The sequence below is a fragment of the Acyrthosiphon pisum genome, chromosome A1, assembly GCF_005508785.2.
Source record: "Acyrthosiphon pisum isolate AL4f chromosome A1, pea_aphid_22Mar2018_4r6ur, whole genome shotgun sequence".
Classification (NCBI taxonomy): domain Eukaryota; kingdom Metazoa; phylum Arthropoda; class Insecta; order Hemiptera; family Aphididae; genus Acyrthosiphon; species Acyrthosiphon pisum.
The window spans coordinates 93,667,161-93,676,543 of NC_042494.1; the positions used below are offsets into that span (position 1 = coordinate 93,667,161).

The window sequence follows — 9,383 nt, forward strand, 5'->3', positions numbered from 1 at the left end:
AATGACCGATGGACAATCCCCACCGATCGTAATATGATACTTATGATTATTATTGTTAATATAAACGTTTAGTATATAATGTAAATGCTGAATATGCAACAATAGATAAACCAAAATTATGCATTATAACCTTTACTAAATAATTTCTTATTTAGACAGAAAAAAAAACTTACTATTCAAATACCTTTTTTTAAAAATGCCGCAAACGCATTTTGTATAATATGCTTGTCTACTGTTATCAACAATGATAAACGACAATACGGCATAATGACGTCATGGACAGTGAGACATTTTTCCTGCTATGATCCATTCGTAAATAAAAACGGTTTATATCACTAGAAAAAAAACGGTTTATATCACTTTCATCAATGAAAAATATCAAATCAGTTTGGCTTGGAATAAACAACAAATTACATTTATCACTGGCCGCCGAATTTAAAAATATTTAAATTTTTAATATCATATAATATTTTAATATTATTATATACAAATACAATTTCACAACTGACCAAGGCCGTATCAGAGGGGGGGAGATCCGGTCTGGACCCCCCCCCCAGAATGTTTTCAACGTGTTTTATTTTTTACCAAATATCAAAACATAAATTCAATAAAATTACAATATTCATGTTTTGGACCCCCCTCAGAAAAAAATTTCTAGATATGGCCCTGCAACTGAATATAATATAATGACATAAATTTCCAATCATATTGTGTACTACTTTACTTAGTATATTTATTAGGCCGTGGTAATGTGGTATTTAGATTATGTCGATTATGATTTATGAGTCTTAGCATAGTATTATTCTCCTAGACTTTACAGTCTACATGTAAACTTATCGAACTTAAATGAACGATCTTAGTATCTTACATAATATAATGTTTCATTATTTGAATATTTAACAATGGATATAAATCATACGTTATTGTTTATGTTGGATGTGCATAAACTTGAAATCTTTATTTCATATAAATATTGCTGAAGTTATATTGTGAAATTCAAAACAAACAAATTACTGCCTATCATACCAATATAATAAATGCATATTTAATATACACATACAATTAATAGTACTTAATGATAGACAACTCTAACTATATTATGTACTAATAAACTATATAACACTATTGGTTAATTTTCTTTACAACCCCTCTTTACTTAAGTATAATTTATATTTTTACACTAACCATGATCAACATCCCAAAAAATTAATAATATTTTAGTACTAATAAAATAAATAAAAATGTATATAACATTTTATGTATAATATAGGCCAGTTGAGCCCAGTTCTTAAACTTTTCTGAATGTCTGAACATGTAATATTTTATAAGATTTTTGCGTAACATAGCCGTAATATAAAACAGTATTTATATAAGTTTTTATATTTTATAATGTATTAAACAAATCATAAATAGCACAAAACAGTTTACATACATATTTGTCACTAAAAATTATAAAAGTAATGAATACAATTTTAATAAATTTCAGAATCTGTGGAACACCACTGAGATCATATTATGGTTTTAATGTTAAACTGTGTCATTATTATTATTTTTAAATTATTATTTATTTTAGAAAAATTTACATACAAAGTTCTTTGAACAATTTTGAATTGGAATATTCAAAATACACCAAGTTAAATATTAAATATTATTTAATTATATTTAATACAATTATTGGATAGAAAATACATTTATTAGGGTTTTACTTATGTTTATCATAAAGTTACTTTGAATGTCCAAAAATTAATGAATCCAATTTCCATAAATCATGTCTAACTAAATTTCTGAAGTCTGAACTAGGTATATTTTGCCACTTTCCAATTCACATTTACACATCCTGGTCTTCAAAGATCTGCACTTTTAAAATTGGCCACCTACCTACTTCTTCACAGTTGGACAATGGTAGTACCTATGGTATATCCTACAAAATAAAAAAAACACAATATAGATAATAATATTAAGATTTAAAAACAATTTAAAAGAAAAATACAATACTTTAAAACCAAGAGAAGCATGATTAATCCTTAATACTTCAACTGAAAAAGAAAAATGTCTAAAGCGCCTTCCTCCTTTTTCATACGGACTGAGGACCGTCAATGGCGGAGTTAACACTAAGATTTGCAATTGTTAATAAATATAATTAACTCAAGATAAGCTAAGTTAAGTGAACACAAGATTGTTCTAAACTTCTAAGTCAAAAGTTGATACTTAATAAATAATAAATTTAACTGGTTACATTCTGAATTTAAGTTAATTTTAAAACAAATAACTTTTTTTTTTTAATTTAAATATTTTAACTACCTACTTAGTTAATCCCCACTTTTAAAGATATGACTTAGTTACATAGGTACCTAATTTTATGTTGGGTAATAGATTCCATTTTACTGTACGGGTAATTTATAAATTACAACCAACTTATATATACAACCATTCATTACATATAATAGGTATTGTATTAGTTTGTTTATCTTTATTTAATATTAGTTTTAATTTTGTATTTTATTATTTTGTAATTTATTATAAGACAGGTACTTAATTAATATACTTATTGCCAAAGGTGGGCATTAACTAGTTAGTTTATTTTCTAATCAACTTATGAACTTTACTAGTTTAATTTACAGTTAAAATAAGTTATCTTTTCTCAGTTGATTTTAAAAAAAATCCATCAATTTAAAATAATTTTGAAATTTTTCGTTTATACGTAAATATTATTACTTTATCAGTATAAAATAAAAATAATCCAATACAAAATCACAAACATTTCTGTTCTTTTTCTTGATAACATAATTTTGTGTATATTAATATATTTTATTAAGTTGTAAATTATTTATTCTGCAAGTTGCAATTATAAATGTTTTTGATAAAATTAATAATTTTAAATTACAAATTGACAATTGTTATGTTTTAATGTTATATAACTTATAATATATATAAAGGTCATTCAATATTGCTATACGATATAAAAAAATATATTTGTTAAATCATTAATTTGAGATGAGTATAGTTTAAATTAGTAAATAATAGTAAGGTAAAAGTAAAATGGTATATAGTGTACATCATGATAAAAGTTCAATAAAATTGTAGTTATTTTATAATTTATAAATTAGAAACTAAAAAGACACATTCACTCTTTATGTGATTTACAAACTAATTAAAAAAAAAAATTTATTTTTTTAAACTGAGTTAAGTTAATATTTTTGTCCATATTAACTTTTAACTTATCGAGTTAAATTTATAATTTGTTATCTTTTAATTTTTAACTTATCGATCTTGTGAATTCTTAACTTAACTTAACTTGAGTTAATTATTTTCATTAACTTGCACACCTTTGCTTATTGCATAAGATACAAGTGAAGTTTTCATTTTTCAATTCTTTAGTCATAAATTTGTAGCATACACCATCTACACACACATTATGAACTCTTCGCTCACATTTATTACACTTAATCCAAGTAATACTTACTTTTATATTTTGTGCACACATAAGGCATCTTTCACTGATATTATCAGAGTACATTAAACATCGATGCTGCAATGTATTTCTTAAATCACTCACATTAACTTCCTTTGAAAAGCTCTGAGTAAATATTGTATTGTATGTACTACAATAATACAACACAAACACTCCACAACTGTTACTATCATTCTGTAAAGGATACTCAATATTTTTAAGAACCTTTTTACGCAGCAAATATTTTGCTTTTTTATTACCACCCATTGAAAACAACATTTTTTTTTTTAATCGAGGTAAGTACAAGTCAACTGATTCTGGACACAGAGGATCCAAGTAAAATACACAACCCAAATTGAAGTCCATAATAAATAAAGTCCAATGATTACCTTCAGGATTGATCGGCAAAAATAACACAGTATTTAGTCCAATCAAATTTAGCTATTTTAACTTTGGTACTTGACCAAATTGTATTGCTTATTTCCACAGGTATATAACCAATTTCATTATTCACATAAGACAATAGCAGTGGGTCAATCACAGTTCCATTTAACCAGGAGTTGTTTTGCAATTTACGAAAATCTTCACCTTACAGAGTCACACACTTATAATAGCCTTCACCCGAATACACACCAACTATATACTGTTCACTTAAACATGGAGAATAATATTTAATATCAGTGAACAAATGGTTGGAATATCGAGGTAAGTTTAATATTTTGTCCTGTCCATTTTGATCATTATCATATTGAACAACTTTTTCAGTACTTTTATATTGACAATCATAACTCAACCGTTGAATATTGGTTTGACTAAAATGACTTTGAACTCTATTTGATCGTTTTTGCCATTGATCTTCAACAAAGATATTCCTTGGGTCACCAGGGCAAAATGCTTTACCATCATCCCATTCTGAACTATTCTGTTTACGTTTTTTATTAGACTGTGAACTCAATAATGCATAATTATGATCAGTTAAAAAATGTCTAAATGGAATTTGTATTTCGTTATTTTTACGTTTGTACAATACCCTTGGTATTTTATCTTTTATTTCTTTACACACAGCTTCAGTGTAAATTTGAATTCTATTAACAAAACGACCAAGTTTCATATTTGTACTTTTTCAATTCACAAGAATTGGAATTTCATCATCTCACACTGTCTGATGAAAGACATTCTATATAAGTTCATTCAAATGTTTAAAACATTTAAATAATTACTTGCATGTTCTACCGGTTGTGTTTATACATTTTTGTAATAAGGCCGGCTAAAGAGCCAAAGAGCTGCTCACTTTCCAGAGCAGTGTTTAGGTTAAGATAGACACCGTTGAATTTTAAATTTCCAACTATATACCTAGGACTTGAGTTTACTTATAGGGGTTTGTGTTTGTGGGCTAGCAACTACGCTAATTGTCTATTGTTAACTAGTAAAGTACCCCCTGTTTGGGACTTGTATAGGCAACACATCATGCACATTCTTATCAATGTCTGGATAATGGAATGTCAATAATAATTATTACTGATTAGTGGCTGGACATTTGGTTTACAGACATTTTGTAATGTAAGTGGTTTTTTGAGGTCTCTAAAATTTTAAATATTTGCTGAAAGTAACTTAATGATATACTGTTTTTGTTTTTAGCTCACAATGTATTATATCATGGTTTTCAAAACTGACATATAATAATATGATGTAAATACCTACGAGGAACTAGGAAATCCAGCAAATGTATTGACAATTTTTGATAAGACTATTTTATTTAAGACAATTCTACTGAACAAGTATACATTATAAATATTCCAATTCAAGTTATAAAAACATTAATATTAAAGCGAATACTAAAACTTAAAAGGTAAGAATATTATTGTGGGTACATCATGTGATTTTATTGATTTATCCATTTAAAAGTGAGTTATCTATATGACACTATGACTAAATTATATTTTCTGATATCATTATACTATATAGTTATATTATAATATATCTAATTGTGTGTGTAGAATTATAATTGTGTCCAAAGGGTTCAGCCAGTTAAGTCATAATAAATAATAATCAACTATGTAAAATAAATTATATTAGGTACAAACTTAAAATACACATAACTTGCTTTAAAAATAAAATAAAAATAAATATACCTGTAAGCATGATAAAGAAAACTTTTAAAGTTTTAAGAACCTGTAAGGTTCTTTAGAAAATATTTTTACTCTATGTTTATTAAAGCTAACATTACAAAATTTGATCTGCTCTACACAAATTTGCTATGTTGCCCATAGGTCACAGAGAAAAAAAATAGTGCACTGACATATTTTTAACAAACTTTTAATTTGCAGGTAATATATTGCGGAACCAGTATCTAATTTTAATAGCACGGAGCATCTGAACATATTTAAATTTCAAAGAACACATAACAAGTTTGGAAATTCAGTGTTCTGAAAATTAGATGTGATTCATTTTGGGACATTGCTGGTAACTTTATGACACAAATTACTAAATAAAATTCTATTGAAGTGTGCAATTGTGTGAAAATTGTAAACATAATATTTAATTTAGGTACAAAAGTTGTAGGTATACCTTAATTGGCTTAATACTAAATTTTTTATTTACAATATAATCATAGCTTTCATAAAGGAGGGGGAAAATGGGACAAGTGCTCAAAGACATCCATCAATTTAGGCAGAATCATAAAAACAAATGATAAAAAGAAAAATTTGGTGTTATATTTTAGAAAATAATTTTCAATTTTATACTGTAAAAAATACCGAAGAAGAGTATCTATCAAATTGTTTATATTATTATACTATTAACTATCAAGTATAAAATTATGTAAATAATGAATTACATATACCAAGTATGTATATACTTACATGCCTATAATAATGTATAAATATAAATATTACCAAAGGATAGAATATTATTGATACATTATTAATGATGATATAATATGATTACAAATTATAACTTTGTAGGTACTATATCTATAGATTGTAAGTACCATAAAAACCTACCATAGATTTGATTTTATATTATAACTATATTTTCTTATGTTCATAAATATTAAAAGGTTTAAAAAAATTCCAAAATATTTTGAACATTTTAATGTATCTAAGTTTATTTTTTAGAGTTACACCTAAACACAAATTTGATTTTTTCTAAAACTGGTTTTGCATAAAAATCTTAGTTTTTCCTTAATTATTAGTTTATTGTTCTTGATGTTTTTGAAAAGTTCTGAGAATATTTTACTTTTGACCCTCTAAAGTACTAAGTACATTCTTTTTCATACTAGAAACGATGCTGAAGTAGAAATGCTGAAGCTGTTAAGCACTTTTACTGCACCGAAATGTGATGACACAAAAATAAAAAAAAAAATAATTAAAAACACATCATTGTAAAATCAATACAATCATCGCTCCAATCAGAATCTAAAATATGTACCTAAAATACCTACTTAATACTTAAATTTCTTCTTTAACTGATACTGTAAGTACATCATGCATAAATTATTTATTGTACCTAAAATCTTTGTTAATAAATTGGCTCCGAATTATATATCTGAACTTGAACTGATATTATTATTTAAGCCTAATACCTAGAACCCGACACCTGTTACAAGTTGTATTTTAATAAACATTTAATAGCTTATTATAACATCCATTTGTTAAAAATCACATCTCAAAGTTTCATCCAGTATTTGTTAAAGTCTATATATTATATAGATCAGAAATTACCTCAACTTTGCACATAGTATATTATACAACATAACTACACACATATGTTGAAAATGTTAGTTAACTAACTGTTTACTCTCCAAAACCTTATCATAATAAATAAATAACACTTAGTTATGTTACAGTTACTTAAAAATATATGTTTACAAGAATTACAATTAAATGTATTTTTTTGTTTCTTATAGTCAGCAAAAGAGGGTTTCCAAGTTCCAGATTAAATAGGATATCAATGTATAACATGGACTACTCAATTATGTTTTCTTCAGTTCATACATATATTTTGTCATTACCAGTTTCGGATAGATGAAATTACACTACTGAATAATGATTAATTTTAATAATATTTTATCATTTTTGAAATGAATTATGATTGCGAGGAATGAAACATTAAATTATTGCTAAGATTGTAAGAAACAAACTACTATTTATAAAAATACTATAAATTTAAATTAAGTTAAGTTGTACCTTTGTAAACGTTTACATTCAACTTTTGGCTTAAAACAATCTTGTGTTCACTTAACTTAGCTTATCTTGAGTTAATTATATTAATTAACAATTGCAAATCTTAGTGTTAACTCCGCCATTGACGGTCCTCAGTCCGTATGAAAAAGGAGGAAGGCGCTTTAGACATTTTTCTTTTTCAGTTGAAGTATTAAGGATTAATCATGCTTCTCTTGGTTTTAAAGTATTGTATTTTTCTTTTAAATTGTTTTTAAATCTTAATATTATTATCTATATTGTGTTTTTTTTATTTTGTAGGATATACCATAGGTACTACCATTGTCCAACTGTGAAGAAGTAGGTAGGTGGCCAATTTTAAAAGTGCAGATCTTTGAAGACCAGGATGTGTAAATGTGAATTGGAAAGTGGCAACATATACCTAGTTCAGACTTCAGAAATTTAGTTAGACATGATTTATGGAAATTGGATTCATTAATTTTTGGACATTCAAAGTAACTTTATCTAAACATTTGTGAAACCCTAATAAATGTATTTTCTATCCAATAATTGTATTAAATATAATTAAATAATATTTAATATTTAACTTATGATTATTACAGCAAATAACTAAATTACTAATTGGTACAATTTGAATATTCCAATTCAAAATTGTTCAAATAGCTTCACATGTCAATTTTTCTAAAACAAATAATATATTAATATTAATAATAATAATAAACCTTTATATACCTAACAGAATATCATCCAATTTAATTTTAAATATACAGTATGGTACAGACATACAGTATAAAATATATATAATTATAATATTTAATATACAGATTTACAATAAATAGTTTAAATTTAAATATAATAATAATAATAATAATAATTATAATAATGACACAGTTTAACACTTAAACCATAATAGCCTGTATCAATGGTGTTCCACAGATTTTGAAATTTTTTAAAATTGTGTTCATTACTTTTATAATGTTTTGTGCTAATTATGCATTGTTTAATACTTTATAAAATTTAAAAACTTATATAAATACCGTTTATTTTACAGCTGTTATGCAAAAATCTTATAAAATATTAAATGTAATATACATTATTATTTATTATATACAAAAATATTATTAGTTTTTTGAGATGTTCATCATGGTTAGTGTAAAAATATAAATTAAACTTTAGTAAATGTGGTGTGTGAAGAAAATTATTATTGAATTAACCAATAGTGTTCAACAGGTAACTAACTAAGATAATATAGTCATAGTTAGATATCATAAAGTACTGTTTAGACTTAAACTATATATTAAATATTAATAATATCAAATATTATATTATTATATATTCATCAATAGAGATTGACTACCCGATTTACATAATTAAACATATTATAAATTATTATATTTGTATAAAGGTATATCAATTACATTAATAGTTAAATGTAATTTAATTAGTTGTTACTTATTGTTAGAAATAAAAAAAGTTTTTTGTTGTTGAATGCTAGAGATTAACAATATCGCAATTTACATAATTAATATCTTAATATGTTATAAATAATACACAATACTTTGGTACAATATAAAACTCAATTAAGTTTAAAAAAAAATTCTGATTCTATCTATATGATAATACCAAATAAATATAGATCACAGTATGTACTTAAAAATAAATAAAATAAATCTGCTTGGATACAACAATTCAGTCATTAGTATTAATTTTATGTGTATATTAAATATGCATTAGAAGGTAAAATAGGTAGT

The 9,383-nt window shown here is 24.8% G+C and overlaps 1 long non-coding RNA gene across 1 annotated transcript; it reads left to right on the plus strand.

The window, feature by feature from the left end:
* The first annotated feature begins 5,225 nt into the window (after nt 1-5,225).
* Nucleotides 5,226-8,130, plus strand: LOC103310358. The gene is made up of 4 exons (XR_001680082.2): nt 5,226-5,300; nt 5,779-5,914; nt 7,359-7,858; nt 7,933-8,130. It is a non-coding gene; the product is annotated as an uncharacterized LOC103310358 (long non-coding RNA).
* The last annotated feature ends 1,253 nt before the right edge of the window (nt 8,131-9,383 follow it).